We start from the raw sequence: 16,392 nt of genomic DNA on the forward strand, positions 1-16,392 counted from the left end.
CCATTGACCAAATATTATCCCGTTTCTTTGTCACGACATCATTTCCTATTCGAAACTCCAAATCGAATCGATCTTCTTCTAGTTTTCTTCGTAATCTTTTTTCACCATGTCTCGTTAATTTCACGAGCAAGTTCAAGGACCGATTAAACAAAATAAAACCGGGAAACGAGTTTGAGGCGCGACGTCTCGTCGTGAGCATGGAACGCGAGAGGATCGCGGCTGCGGAACCTTCTTGCTCGCGATTGTAGGTTGAACTGCCAGGTGAAAACACAACACCTCTCAACCTGCACAGGTGCACACAGAGGCCTCTCGGCTGGCCCCTGAAAGGAAGGGGGGCCTACTTGTGCTGCGGGGACTGTTCAGCACGGATACCTTAATCTTTGCTTGACCATCCGACCGATATTGTTCGACGTTTAATATGCGGAACTAACATTAGCGGAAATGAGCAAATTTCAAGAATCTTTGAAAATTTTGGCAACGGGATGCTTCCAGAGATTCGTTATCTCTTGTATCATAAAACTAGGGGAATGGTTTTCTTTGAAATAAACGATCCATAGGTGTCAAGAAGCATCCGACAACTTTACGAAAAAGAGGTTTTGTTGCAATTGGCGCAATACGAAAGATAATGCTTTTCGAAGATGATTTTATGCTCATTTTTTCCTCCTCATTTTTTTGTCGAGACATTGATTAAACGAAATTACATATACACGCAGTTCGCTCAATTCGATATCGGACAAAGTTAATACCAGGTTTAATGACACGCAGGTTAAAACCTTTGCGTCGATAAAGTTTTATTGCTCGACCGAATACTTTTCTCTCGGCCTAAAGCTTTCGACGCTTCGAATGGCGGAGACGTTTCGAGATAAGTTGGCCGGGATGGGCGTGAACGACCCAAATTTTACGCGACTCGGCGCTTTTGGAGTTTTTGCCTTGCTGCCATGAATGAATATTTATACGCTGCCGAATGCAAGGTAATATGTAATTTGTCAGCACGGTAAATGTACGCGGAGTTACGCGGATTCGAGGAAAAATACTTTATGAAGCATCAAAGATACCTTCCTAAATATTGCTTTTACTTCAAAGGAACGTTTACACGTAATTCTAAATAGGAGTGGAGAACGTGCAGTACATTTGGGCTAAAATATCAACAGCTAGCAGATCTTTCCCTTTCTTGCATTTGCTTCTGCACTTTTCGGTGATAGCTCTGTTGCCTACGAAGCAAGATCTAACCAGCTGGCCACCATATTACGAACCAACGCGAGAAGAGACATGTACGCAAGAAGAATTTGTAATTTTGCGATAAATTTGCTGGAAGCGCGCGATATCGTTGAGAATTCTGTAAATTCTCTATCTGTACATCTTTTCAAAGAAGCGGAGAAGGAACGTAAAGGGTTTTTGAAAGTGCAGCGATGAAAAAGGCGATACGCTAGCCAAACCGGAAAATACGCAACAGTAACGAGATGCAGAACCAAAAATGAAAACATTGCTGGATGCAGAAAAGGTACGAAAATTGTTGGCATTTTCTCTTGGAAGTTCTGTTCGTTTCCGTGGGCTTTTGGTAGTCGCGCTCGAGTACGATTGCGTGTATATTGTACTTAAACGGGCAGCAGGTGGAACAGGAGGTAAAAAGCGGCCAACCAATAGTCAGTCGTGGAAATCGCGAGAGGTGTACGCGTGCCACGTGCTTTCGAATCACGAGAGACATAGCCTTCCACGGGCTGAAGGAAAGATTAGAGAAAAAACAAGCAGAGCTTTGTTCCTCGTTCGAATTAGGATGCTGAGGACAACGATGTGGAAAGAAATCGTCCTTGTTTGCCTGTCTGCCGACAACCTTGCAACGGAATGCATTCTCGTCTCTTCTCGCTACCGAACGACTGGTTTTTCTCCGAGTAAAACGAGACGCACGAACGTGATCACCAGATTTTTTCCTGTTTCCACGGGGGAGGAGAGTTCCGCCGTCGTGCTCGATCACCGGCCTTGAGCACATTCTTCGTCGCGGTGGTCCTCCGAGTCCTGGCGACATTTCAATCGAGTTAATTCGAATCCAGTCGACGTCGAGTTTGCAAATTACGCTTTGAACACACCGCGAACTGCAGATCGAGGTTTATTGGATCCGAATTGTCGGGATCGTTCGTTTTATCGCTCGTCAAAGTGTCTCATGAGCTACGGAACGCAATGTAGATCGAATGATTTAGCATCTACATAATCGTTGCGTCTTTTTACAAGATCGAGAAACGATCCATCGTTTTTTGAATGCTGCGATTTACACGAACCGGTATTTTTGCATATTGCTTTAACAAATACCATTTACAAAACGCTTGAAGTCGAGCTATGTCATGTTATATTCTGCGTTCTGACAATAGGAGAAAAAGGAGATAAGGAGAAAAATATCATAGGCATATTCCATCGTTCAGGAAGACAACGCTTGTAAAGCATCGAAGAGACGAACGGTTGTAAAGTCGGCAGTATCGGCCTTGTAACCAAGAAAGAGTAGGTATGTACTTGTTCGCGGAAACGCAGCACACCGAAGGTAGAAATAGAGGAAGGTTTCTCCGGCTCGTTTTCACCGGTAATGTCGGTAACGTTGTACTGGTCTGCGCCTTTACGCGCATTCCTGCGATAACACGACCAAACGAGTCGACACGATCGATTAGCAGCAACGCCATTAACCATCGTCGGCTCGCGTAACCGTGCCTCGCATGTCCATCGATATTTGAAAAGTGTCAACCATTCGACAAAATTATACGCAAATATCGTATGTCACAACGTTTGGAACATCGAAAATATTTCTCGGCCATAGCGTATAAGGAAATTTATGGTCAATGGTAGTATCTACATAATTCTGAATGACCTATCAGAGAAATTGAAATTAGTCGGAATGATATTTACCACTAAATAATTTGACTATGTCTTAGATTTTCAATTAGACGAATCTCGTTAGTACTTTTGCGATCGATTAATATTTTTATTCGGTATTAACATTATAAGCTATGAAAAGGTATATGTATTTTTTTCAAAACCAATAATTTAAGAGGATTCATAATTCTTAGAGGATTAAAATCAGATTAATACTGTATCGATAAAATAATTACTTCCTTCATGCACGTGTTCTTGTGGCTCTACAATTAATGACGCAAATATCAATCATTACGATTTATTTTATCGTTCGCAGTGCAAGAGTATATGGAAGTAGAAATCGGCATCTAAAAATGGAATCGTATGGAATCGTTAAGAGAGTTGCCTAATGATGCCACCATATCAAACAAAAATTATTACGAGTGGGAATGGCGCGTTTTGCTACCTCGATTACATCGATCGTTACGATTATAGTCTCATGAGTGTTCGCATATTGCGTTTAGTATCTTTATAGACTCAATAAGAAAGAATGCTTCGCATCCATACGATACGTTTAATGCAATTGACTGCGCACGTCAGACGTAAATTCAAATAGAAAAATAGAAAAATTGAAGGTAAACACGTCTATACAAACATCTGAATACAATGAACTCTTAACGATCAGCCTAAGAGAAATTGCATTTGTCAAAGATTTTCCACGCTCACGCACCAACTGACTGACGGCAATAACCAATGCTTGTTTAAATTCACAAGCGTTCACAATTCGCTTGTGAATGCTTATTACGCGTACCTCGGTGATTTCAATGACCGCATAGACGCGCAATAAGACTTGGAAAAACATGCACAAAGCAGTGCAATGTAAAACACGATTCTAAACAATTTAACGTGGAACGTGTTACGGAAGAGTCGCATTTGAAAAGGAGATAATCTCATAAATTTCCAATCCACGTTTCACCTTCCCCTCTGCAACTTAGATGTAAAGGACCACCTACTAGAAACACGAAGCAATCGTCTTGAAACCACAATCTTAAACACGCGTGAGTGGTACAGCTTGTTACTTAAGTGGTGCACTTCACGTGCTTCGAAAGACCACCATACCCAGCCAGATAAGGCGATTTTTAAGCGGAATTCGTAACATAAACTTTTGAAAAGTTATTTTCTGGCTAATGAGTGGCCAATCTCGGTTGATGGCATCGAGTATATCGCCTAGAATTTAATTATATCTTCATTCGCGTTGCTTCCCCTATATGAATTCCAAGTTCTGTCTATAACTCAACAAAGTTCTCCTTTTTTCAAGTTCAACCTTCCATTATAGGTCGATTATATACATATGTACACTCCCCCGATACATGCGTATGTATTTCGAGGTCCTAATCGGTGTCAACTACTGCACGTATCGACCTACTGAGAAAGACCCGTTAAGTTGGACCTCCCTTCTCCTCTATTCATCTTTTTCTCTGTCTATCTTTTGACTTTTGACTTTGACTCACTCTACTACGATGCATCATTATGCCATTTAAGCAGGAAAATCGCTAGAGTTCGCAGAACTTTAGGATGATAGTAATTTTATTTAACCTAAGTTCTTTAAGAATTATCAAGATCGATGGCGATACTAAATATTAATGGAAATAATGTTATTCGGTGAAGTGCATTAAACGCGGTGTATTTGAGGATTTACGAGACTGAGCTACACTGTTATATCGAGCGTGGGCGCTCAGACCATCGCGTGGGCTCATTCAAACATTATTTCGTTATTCCATTCTCGTCTGTGCTGATTTCATGGGCACCAAACGTCCGGCCAGCCACCTTCGTGACTTTTCCCGACTATTAACCATTTTCTGCACGTTCCGGACCTTTTGTCCAACACGATGCTTCATGGATAAGATATTATGGATTTACATATGTCAAACAGACTGTTATACTACAAAGCAAACTACCGTTACTAGTCTTCGTACTTTTGAAGTTCGCGAGAAAAGACAGTTACGTTCTAGATTATCCGGCAACATTTATACGATTCTTACGGAAGGTCATCAATTTCACAGAAACTTTGAGTGATTTCCACTGTGCTTACAACAAATCCAGAGATATTGATTATTTAAGCAAGAACTTAAGTGTACTTATGTGTATGACAACGTTCAAGGAAACACGGTCATAAAATATTAACATGAAAATCGCAGCCCGCAGCTCGAAAGAAAATGACTATAATAAGCGACAACGGCACAGGAAGCGTCGCAGAAATAAGTATAAAAAGCTGCTCGTAATTTCGAGATATTCGGGTCGCGAACTTAAAGGCCGATCTCGAACATTAGACATTTCTTGCACGTTCGTTGTTTTTTGTTCGACATATCGATCATGCCGATAGGTGCAATGAGTTCAAAACAGAACCATTTTCGAATAAATTAGAACAACTGATAAGGTCCTCAATCCTATTTTACGTGAAAGAAAATTGAAAATACTCTAAGTGAGATTCTTTGACTTCAACTTTGCGGAAATATCATAATGATCGTTCGATCCTTTTACTAGTAATAACCGTGACACAGCGTATATCTGATGCATGATAAAAATCATGGCACACTGACCTCCAGTAGTATTTTAGAATAAATTTACTGGGGTCCACCGGCGTTAACGGTGTCCGATTCCGATGCGGGGGACACATTTTCGATTCGATAGGCGTGCTGAAAGGTCGATCTACGAGGATCTACGTGATTGTCGCTTCGTTGCCATTGTTTTCGTGACTCGCCTTTCTGCAACCGTCTTAATTACGATTTCATGACACGTAAGTCGGTGTGCAGACGACACTATTTCGTATGCACATCCAGGAAAAGTCCGGAATATTGTTATCGAATGACTGCAACAATTTACAATAGTTGATATCTAATCCGACGAAACTAAAGCTTTTAACGAAATCTCCTTGGAGAAATCCATCTCGATTATACATAACAGAGAGGAAGTACGTTTTAAAATTCAATGCCTTTTATTCGCCTTCAAAGCCACGGACTGAAGTCCACTTCCGAGGCGTTCTTAATTAGCCTGCGAAGTCTAGTAGCCCGAAGCTCGGACGAAAGAAATCGGAACACACGACAGCATGAAACATTTCCATGGCCGTTATTCCAGCAACATATTGCCTTTTCTCCGATTATCTTGACGAATCGTCGAACAAGGTCTTTCGTGACAGGGGTGCGCAATGCGAAGGAATCTAGACCAGTTCCAGCGAGCAGATCGAAGAAAATCACACGAAAGAGACGTGTGAATATGTAGATTAATCGGTTGTTTGCGAGCAAAACCAGCGAAGGATAGGAGTGGTTCGATTTGCGCGCTACTCGATTACTCTCTTATCTATCGTAGTAGGTTAGTGGGCCGTAATTTTTGCCGCATCCTACTACGATAAATCGTCTATCTTGACCAGCCGATTTTTCTCTCCGTTTCCTCTTGTTGCATTCTTTCATCGTTTCGAGGAGAAACGAAAATTTCACGCATGAAGGCTTACCTAAGAAGTTTAACTGGGAGGCGGTCTTTCTCTAGTACCGCGGTGTGCCGATGATAGGTTGCACCGTAAGATTAGACTAGTCGCTGATAAGCTCTTCAGGCCGTAAGTTCGCCTCAGTCATGCCAATACAGCGTTATTCTCGCTGCCAAATAAGAAATAATAAATCTCATCTACCGACTCGTGTTCGGCAATGTGGAACTGGCGCGAGAAGGAACTTTCGAACTTGAGATGATAAGCTACTCTCACGACGGGGTCGTCGATAGATCATCGTCGCGTGTTCCTCGATTTGTTCTATGTACCGTTGGACTTAAATGCCAGGGTTAAGTAACGCGTACTCTCACGAGAAAAGATGAATTTACGAGTGAACGCTTACTAAATTAACTTGTTCTATCCACGGTCACGATTATCCAGACGCTCGGCGTACTTGTACACAACCACGCAATTCGCATTTATCAAGCCCACTTTCTAACACGTTTATGGAACTCGACGATATGTAAATCTCGGGCTTTATCAGAATATAGCCGAAGCATTCTTTACATTTTATAAAAATTCCTATCGTTCTTGTAAAATTACGAGCTAAAATCCTTCAGAAATTCTTCACGAAGCTCAATGCTGAAATCATCTAATGCGTATAATCTTTTTTTTCCCCTTGCGAAACGGAAACACCCTACCCTAAGTTAGTCTATCTCCGACTAACTTTCTTCGCGGTGTTCGCACGAAATACATTCCTAATTCGCGGCTGAATCTCACTGGTGAGTCACTCGACACACACGAACAAGGACTGGTGCTCCTCGTGGGTGGAGCACGAAACCCTTAGGCCCAGACGAAATCAATAATAGCACGCCTCCGCGATATAGAACACATAGAGACAAATTCGTCGTACAGTAAATAAGAAGGAAATGGAATGAGCAATGGTGAAATTCGAGCAGTTACCTTTAACCTCCAAGAGACCGATTGATCTTCTCTTAGAACGTACTGACATCACCCTATGGTGATTCGCGATCGATCGATATTGCCTGCTCACGATTCCAGCTCAGAGCCGGAGATGATTTAATTAAAAGAACTCGAATGACAAGGGCCAGGAGTCGATAGTGTAGTATTACCTATGTTCCCCTGTCACTGGATTGCTGCCAGTATATCCGAGCTCCTGTCGGATTAAGCGAATAGGAACAGCTGATACTCTGGCAGTGAAGTTTTCCTAGTATCGTGTTTGCGTGTTTCGAATTGGGGTTTGCTCACGACATGAGGCTATATATAATAACGAAATAATTAACTCGCGGAGAACGAATAGGTATGGGTAATCCTGCGCTCGCTGATATTCAATGTCAGTCCATTGATTGACGTTCGACTTTCGATGTAACGGTAAATGATGAATCTATCGATATCCAGTGATGCAAGTGTTTGTTTGAATAGGAATGTAAATTTATTACACAAAACAAGAGAGAGAGAGAGAGAGAGAAGTTCATTCAGACAAATCGTTGAAAGAACAGAAATCAGATAAAGAAAGATTTATATTCATTGTATCCTTGCAACGCAAGTCTTGTTTCAATAAACGAAGCCTAGTCACCAAATTTGGATAATTTCTCTGGTTAGGAAGAATCTATCGGACAATCACGGAGTCCCGTCCCTTCTTCGGATTCCCCACGACGACGACGCCACCGCGTGCAACATCTTGGCACGAGTTCAAGCATTCGTTATTCCTTGCACGCTTCACGGCTGCCCCTCTTCATTCCGCTTCTTTGCGATGTGGCGACCAGCTAGCGACTGTCTTTTTCTTGGTTATCCGTATTCACGATTTTAGGAGACACTCACAACGACGAACGAAGATCGAAGAGAATACAAGAGAGACAATATTTCGTAGAAAACCCGATTAAATCCCATAATTAAGAGGTATTTGCATTCTAATCGTTACTCGTTTGAGGAAGTTTACAATTCTTCGTTTTCTGTCTGGAATATTTCTTCTTTGATTACTTTCTCAACCAGGAATTAAAGTTTTGTCGAATTTGATCCTCCAAGATTTATATTATACTGTTCTGAAGACGCTTTGCTTTCACTTCGTTAGCTTTGAGATAGCTCGCAAGCTTATTTTACTTTATATTACCGTAAAAGATAGTATACCTTAAAATCTGTGAACCTGGTACTGCAGCTTGGTACACAGAGTTATACTTAACGGAAGCCATTCCCTGTTACCTAATTAATCCAATCGTTTTCTATCGGCCTGATAAAATTGTAGTAGAAGAGCGCGGTGGAAGGGAGGAACGAGTAAAATTCGGGCCTGTTCCGCGTTTTGACAGGTGAAAAATTGTGAACGCATTCTTGCTTGCCGGTCTGCTTCGAAAGAAGGCACGAGCACCATCATCTTCTCTTTGTCGATGAAATAAAAAAAAAAGAAAAAAAAATAAGATTAACAAGGGAACGAAGATTGCCGTTCAAATGAGGTGGTCATTAAGGCGATTGCTTATTACTCATGCCAGCTCTTTTTGCGACATCACATTTTTCACCAGCGATTTCTTCGCGTGCTAAGAAAAAAAAAAAAACGGTTTACGGTATTCTGACGGGCCGAAACGATAGCGCTGTTTATGCTATCAGCTCGAGCTATCGCCACTTTCACAATGTGTCTTAGACTGTCCAACGCCCGTAGAATCACTTAAATTAGTTCGAAGTTCATTTTCTATAATCTCTTCCAAGTCAAATCCAAATGAAAATTAACGAAATTTAAATCGATAGCGAGCTGTTACAGCGGTCTAGTCGGATATTTAAGACGACGGAGAACAGCAAATTAGAAATAAGTTTACCGTTAGAGAGTATCCGAAGCGGCGTTCGTTCGTCGTAAAAGCAACGAGAACCTACACTTCATTAGAAGCATGGTTATTATCGTGGCACGTAAACCGATAATTTATATCGGAAAGAATCACTTCCGTGTTGCGGAACATCGTCATATTTAATTGTAACTCTTCGAGGTAAGTAGGAGCAACATTTCACGTATAGCACGATCGTTCCACTGGTCTCGTGCCGTCAACCAAGAGAAACTCATTCATGATACATGATGCTCTTGACATTTGACGATAAAGAACGTCCAACTGTTTGCCCTCTTCACCGCTACTTCTACCTTCTGGTCGTGTTTTACCAAGCCACTTGAACATTTTCGGTAACGCCAGACCTTCAAAGGTTATGCTTTATCTCTCGTGCGATAATACTCTTATCTTGCTCGCCATCTGTCTTTTAGGGACACCAGAATTTCCAAATTCCATAAGAAACAGCTGTGGATAACAACTGATCATTAATTTGCGACTTCCTTCGAGGTAGTTAGGAGCCTTAACACAGGAAGCAATAGTATTTATGAAAATTTATTCGTTTGGAATAGAAACTTGGTTTTTGTTTAAATACATAGCTATTTTGTTAAAAATCTTGCATTTTCCTCGTTCTAATAACAGTCATAAACTTCAGCATGAACTGAATTTTATTAATGGACAGTAACGTAGGATTAACATTTCCCCTAATGATTTGTATTTAGTTCGGAAAATAAATCGCTACGTACATCCATCTGTCTAACTTTTTATTGTTACTTTATCGTTACTTTGACACGAATGCTGCACTACTTCTTTGCCGATAATGCTCGAATCGCCTTTCCATTCCACGTATTAACCTCAAAACGTTAATTTGCAGTTAGACCTAATCACCTGAGCGATCGGGAACTGTAACAAACCTTTCTCTAATTTCCGATGTTATATGAAAATAACACGACCGACATCAGGACCAAACTCACTAATGAGAACCAGTCTCGACGAGGTAAATCCATAGGGAAACGGAGAATCAGGGTCGACATTATAAATCTATTAAACATTCATTCATCTAACCTTGACTGAGTCGAGGTGGGAAAGTGGTTTAGACAGCTAGCAAACTTGTACTTTCCACGTCGATTTCCTGAAACAAGAAAATGTGCTCCTAATAGAAGAAGCCCTCGACGATGGCTCTCGATCAAGCGCGCGTAAATGTCGATAGACGTCGCGGAAAAAGGGAAGGAATTACGACGGTTCAATTGCGTAAATGATGGAGGAAACGTATGACAGGTTTTTTCGACGAGCATACTCCATTGGCATTAATTGAAATCGAAATTCTGATCAGCAAAGTATAATTGACTAATTAGTTACAATTTTTTGAATTCGGTATTGAACGAAATGCGATTAGAATATGTTATCCACCAATTTATATTTCAAGATCTAATTATTGTTCTCTGTATCGAAACGGAATTTTCCGGAAGACCGACCGAACCACCGCGTCAATCATCTCCACGTCACATAGGACCCTTCCAAGGACATAGTGCGCTGAAGACTTAATGGAAGAAAGAGCACGAGATCTTTAAAAAACCACTACGAATCGTCTTACACAGATTCCACGCTGAACACACAGACTTCGGCAATAACTTTTAAACATACAGTTTTCCTCTATCGCAAACACTTACTCAATTATTATCTTTTATTTCTCTCTGCCGAACTTGAAACGAGTAGTAATTTTATTCAAATCGATGCAATATTTCCATTAAATTTCTGTGTCAAGATAAAATGTAGCAAACGTTGATGCTTTTTAAGCAAGGCCCGCATTTCTTCATTCCGAAAGTTCATTTCGTAATAGCAAATCGTGTGCCAGGAACGGCTAAATGACAAACGTTGTTCTACTGATGGTTTTCGTAATATCCATGAGGGAAATACCATTGCAATGTATGGAAAAAGAAATCGGTTTGAAATCCCGAGATACCTTGCTGACGATCTATCAGCGGTCTTCGTTTCCTGCATCGTCGAAATCAATTTGATGTCCAGTCACTTTCATTTTCATGCCTGAACACGATCCGAAGAGAGATAGCGCAAGAACGTTAATTAACGCAACATCGCATCCCCGTCATCTTCCTGGTCCTTGAGTTACGCAAAAACAAGAAGTGACTTGCAATCGACGGCGACACCACACAAAACGGAATTCCGTGTTGCACGTGTATCACGTGTCCGCGCCAACTCGACAACGCGTCAACGATACTCGCCACATCGAGAGGATCTCTGGTGGTCTAGCGGAACGCTTCGAAATGGCTCGTCTAGTGGTGTATTGCATCTGACTTGCGGTATTTTCCGGTATGACAGCATCATGAAACTCGATGATGCTTGCTAGATACAGATCGGTGACTCGTATACTTCCGAAGAGATGTTACCATCGCTAATCATACGCGATTTATTTCAGTAGCTAATTGAACCGTTTAATTCAAAAGTGATATAGGTAGAAAAAGTTAATTGCTAGATAATGAAAGGATAAAGTAAAAATTCCGTAAGAGGCCGCGTGGGCGATTCTCACTTATTTTGTTAACCACCGAGAAACTAATGAAGATACGCTTACACAACTTCTGTACAACATAGAATGAAGCTGCGGTTTGAGCTGCAATGTTAAACCAAATAGGCAAAAAGTTGACTTGTACCACTTTTGCATTAAGCAATTCAATTATTTCTACAATTTATATAACGATGTACAACGATATTCGCGCTTCCGGCTTGGACTCGAATCAAATTCATAATAATTTTTCGGATCGCGCCGATGAAAAAATGATCCACATCCTCCGGTCAATTGCCCGACTGCTCAACACGGATAAATTCGTCTATATTAAAAGATAGCCGACAAAGGGTGTTCACACTTACGAGTCAGCGGGAGTGGCGCTCGTGTGACGGCGCGTGCTGGTTGATCTCAGCAAACGACATCTTCTAACGTCGATTTCTATTGATCCTGTGCAGCTGATGCTTCCAATACATATAGTTCACGCTCAAGCGTTAAATGTCCTCTCGAAACGCGCTGGAGTGCGGTTCACTTTCAACGACATCCCTCTTTGACCACATCGAAATTGGAACGGGGAACTGCCAGAATCTGTATACACAAGATCGATCCCTTCGTCTCGCAATAAAATTCCCTTGATCGGAACGATCTTTGCTACTCCACTCACTTGCACACACTATTGACAATCGATTGAACGGTATATCTTTAGTAATTACGTAAACGTTGGATCGCACGGATGATTCACGAAAATGCGCGTTCCGAGTTGGAAGATTCCACGAGGAAAGATCTCGCAATTGTCGGCAGACGCTGCTCGTCTACCACAACGGGCACGAGAGCGTCGACCACGTGGTGGAAGAAGCGAGTCTCGACACGACTCGAAGGAGTCTCCGGCGAATTCTGCGAAGTCTTTGTGTGCGTCTACAGGCACGTGTGTCTGCGTGAAAATGCGTGTTTCTCGCGTGTCACGTGGCCCTTAAGGCTGGCTCACAAGGGGCAGAAGCGTGGAGACCGAAAGCCATTGTTGTCGTCGCGTTAGCATCGGGTCTGGCTGCTACTGCCTACGCGAAAGAATCGTCGATGGAGGGTAGTTTATGGCACGGCACCCCATAGGGGACTGGAGCCCTCGTACCATGGACCAAACATCTGCCCAAGTCCCCACCACTGGCTGCCCTACCGAACGCCGCGTTTCGACCAGCCGGGTTATACCCTTCTTTTTTATGCTTTTTCCTTTGGTACGGCCCGAGTTTCTCGACGTTTTAGCCCACGCTTCTTAACCGCATGTTCGCTCGAAAATGGTAAACAGAGCGAGCGAGCAAGTGAGCGAGCAGAGTACTTGCAACCGGGCGTGTGTACACGGTGCAATTTGCGTGGCGATGCGTACTAGCTAATGCTCGCGGGAAAGGAACGCCGAGGGCAGCGATGTCGAAGCGATTAGGGCGGTTCCAGAGATGCATAATGCATACGCGTTGATGCATGCCTTCTATGATCGATTTCATGGCATTGTTTTAAGCGGGTCGCGTGTTTGTAGAGCGCAGACTGCACCACCCGAAGATACGTTTCGATCCAATGCAAATATCATAGGTTCGAATAATAATAATTATTGGTCCAGCAAGAAGAATTATATAAATTGTTCGATGAGTGTGGAGTTTATTCTGATGTGAATGAACAATTTCAAACGTCGAGATCTTGCCGGAAATGCAATGCTAATTTAATGCGTCACCACACCCTATGTTCCAGCGGCGTTCATGCCCCATAGTAACACCGTAATTAGGATTGTTTCACGGTTTATTAAGAACGAGTCGGCCACGCTTTTGGGTGCGCCATTCCGTGCCAACACTCTGTTCGTTGATAACGCAAAGCGTTGCTTTCCGTGAACCTGTTCGCTCACATGGAGCTATTTACATTATGTGTAACAAACATGTAATTCGCATGCAATGTTTTTTCATTAATTACCCGCAAACCTTGAACCTTATTCGTGAACAACGTTTTCGTTCCAAATAACAAATACAACGCAGGAATCGCAATATTTCTCGAGTATTTCGATTCGTGTCCGTCTTTGATTACTCTTTCAGTGATCGGTACGTGCAGCGAAAGGAAACCAACCACTAGAGTCTATTACAACAGCGTGCACGCACGCAAACGTCGCCGCGTTAATTATATGCGAGCGCAGAAAGAAAGAGTACGTAACGCGTGCATAACGATTTTGCGCGACGATCGGCACGCCAATGACGCGCGATCTAGCTGCAAATTGCAGCTGGTCGCAGGAGGGTTGGCTCTACAATTGACAGCAATTGACGACAATTAGGGACAGGAACGATGACAGTCGTGATTTCGTCGATGAACGGGACGACGCGACGCGAAGCTGTGGAACGCCTTCGGATTTAATCCATGCCTCCGACACTTTCGCTTAACGAGACCGCGCGCACTTTAATGAAAACTGTAACTGTATTCGAATCACAGTTTCACTCGATTCAAAGTATAACATAGAAACGGGATAAACGTTACAGCTAATTATCTGACGTCTCGATTATGATTAAAAACGGACTGAGTTAATTCTAATTCTAATCGTTTAAAAAGGGGAAATCCGATGAATAAAATCAAGTTTAAAAAATAATAACCATTTGTAACGAAGAAAAGAATTTAACGAGATAATTACAGAACTTTTGAAAGCTACGAATATTCGCGATGCATCTTTTTCTATAATTTCCACGAATGGCTCGCCGAGTCAAGAATTCCCTCCGTAACCTTTGACTTTGATCGAAATTAAAGTATCTTTGGAAACCTGTTAAGGCATTTATGTCAATCGTTTTGCTAATAACTATCGTACTGACGTGGTCAAGTATAGATCATGGCTGCGGCACAATTATTTCTGTAACTTATAAGAAGGAAAGAGAAAAAACAGCGGCGTAGAGCCACTGGTGGAATATCTTCATCGAATCGAGTTGTAACAAGGACATAATTTCGAACGAGACTGGACGAAGTAAGAGGCGAGACCACCGGTGTCCTTGATGCCAGTTTCTCCTAACAAGGGTTGCCGGTTGGTCTGCTGAAGTGGCTGCGCGACCAAATGAACATCCCATAAAGGGACGCGTTGAACCTTTCCGAGAAAGTCCAGTTGGGATTCCAGGGGAGGAAGAAAACCATAGGGACGCGATATATACGTGGCTCGATGAGGCACAGAAGGGAGGACAGTTTTCAGGGAAGAGAAACGTCCAGCCACTCGAGACCCTCTGCATTTTCCACTTTAAATTCGCAAGAAAGCTGAAAATTGTACTAATTTGTATTTAAATAATTATACAGTGCTGAGAGAATGGAAAATATTTTTTAATCTCGTCGTCTTCGCGTTTTTACCTTTGTCATTGTTATTGCACTACAGATCACGAGTGGAACTCGAAACATCAAAACGTACTACATATTGATTTCTCATTCACGTGAGTCATTGTTTCGTCTCGAGAGATTTGCACACGTTCGTTTCACACCTTGGAGGGTGTTTGATGAAAAGATTAGCCGATGCTCGTGTACCTTTCTCGTCTAGTTCACAATGCAGAAAGTTGCAGTTCAAAATTCGAACAAACATCTAGAACTATTCGACAAATTAAAATTCATCATAATTTCTCCTTTACACACCCACCTCTTCTACTAGCATTTTCACAATGGCTCTAGATTAAAAAAGACCTGTTTGTAAATGGACAGCTGCATATATTTTTCGGTCTTTGTTCAGGGTGGTCGACGCATGAATCAGGATTTTAATATCCCAGTTATGCGTCGACTTTAAACTCCTTATCGTCCCTTTCCACAATGACGTCATTGTCTCGGCTGGTTGAAGGCTGCGAGCTGCAGCGGCGTGTGCGCGACCGCGACTACAATATTTTGGCAGACGTCGTCGTCCGGGCCTTCTGACTCACTGAAAAGAACACTCGACCCATTATGCACCGGTCCATCCTAAAGCCTCGTGCACACGACGGTGAAAAGTCACGTAAAAGCGGTGGCACGCGAGCACCAGACGCGATCGATAACTCGCATGAATGAATCACAAGACTATTACGTGCCGACCTTAACCTGGCTATATGGTTCTCATGGAATGCCGAGGAAATTCCTTTACACCTTGCCGTTGAAAGTATCATTTGTAACGATTTAATTACACGCGTAACTAGCATCTTGAACAATTCGTGTGAAAACGATCGATAGAATCTTTCATGGTATCGAGGCACTACAAATGTGGCTCAATGTCAAATAATCATTGGAGGTAACCCACTTCTATACACCCGCATCGGTGTGACCGTCGATAACATAAAAATCGTCGTAAATCACACGAACAATTGCTCTAGTTACAACCCTATCCCATTTGTATGCCGTTGTAAATCATATTTGGTGAAGCGGTTGGTTTAACGCGATTGCATCGAGTTCGCTGAATATTCATCGACGAGGATAGAATTTCACGTCGTCTCCATGATGGTGTAAGCGACGATAATAGAGTAATACAAAGGGATATCGAGTCGGTGCTGTGAAAGAACCTTAAAGGTATACGATATATTCACGTAGGGAGCTGACAGCTGTGCCCGATAGTCCACATGGCGCTCTTTGCTCTTGTCTGGATGCAGGACTATCGATTTTATCGTGTAGTTTCGCTAACGAATGGTTGGACGGACATTGATTAGAAGGCTGCAGTTTATCGCTCGATAGTTATTGACTCGTCCTGTTCCTTGCGGCTAGACTAGAAGGTAAGAAGAGGAAGAAGCCTC

The 16,392-nt window shown here is 42.3% G+C and overlaps 1 protein-coding gene across 2 annotated transcripts in view; it reads right to left on the bottom strand.

The window, feature by feature from the left end:
* Positions 1-16,392, bottom strand: part of LOC132906314 (disheveled-associated activator of morphogenesis 1) — a 43,559-nt gene that overhangs the window by 20,325 nt on the left and 6,842 nt on the right. Inside the window, exon 1 of one of the 2 annotated variants that reach the window (XM_060958370.1) lies at positions 12,019-13,556. The exons of the other annotated variant lie outside the window; for it this stretch is intronic. The gene's annotated coding sequence lies outside the window, so the exon portion shown is untranslated. Of the gene's footprint in view, positions 1-12,018; positions 13,557-16,392 lie in introns of those variants that run through there. 2 annotated transcript variants of the gene reach the window in all.

The sequence above is a fragment of the Bombus pascuorum genome, chromosome 4, assembly GCF_905332965.1.
Source record: "Bombus pascuorum chromosome 4, iyBomPasc1.1, whole genome shotgun sequence".
Taxonomy (NCBI): Eukaryota; Metazoa; Arthropoda; class Insecta; order Hymenoptera; family Apidae; genus Bombus; species Bombus pascuorum.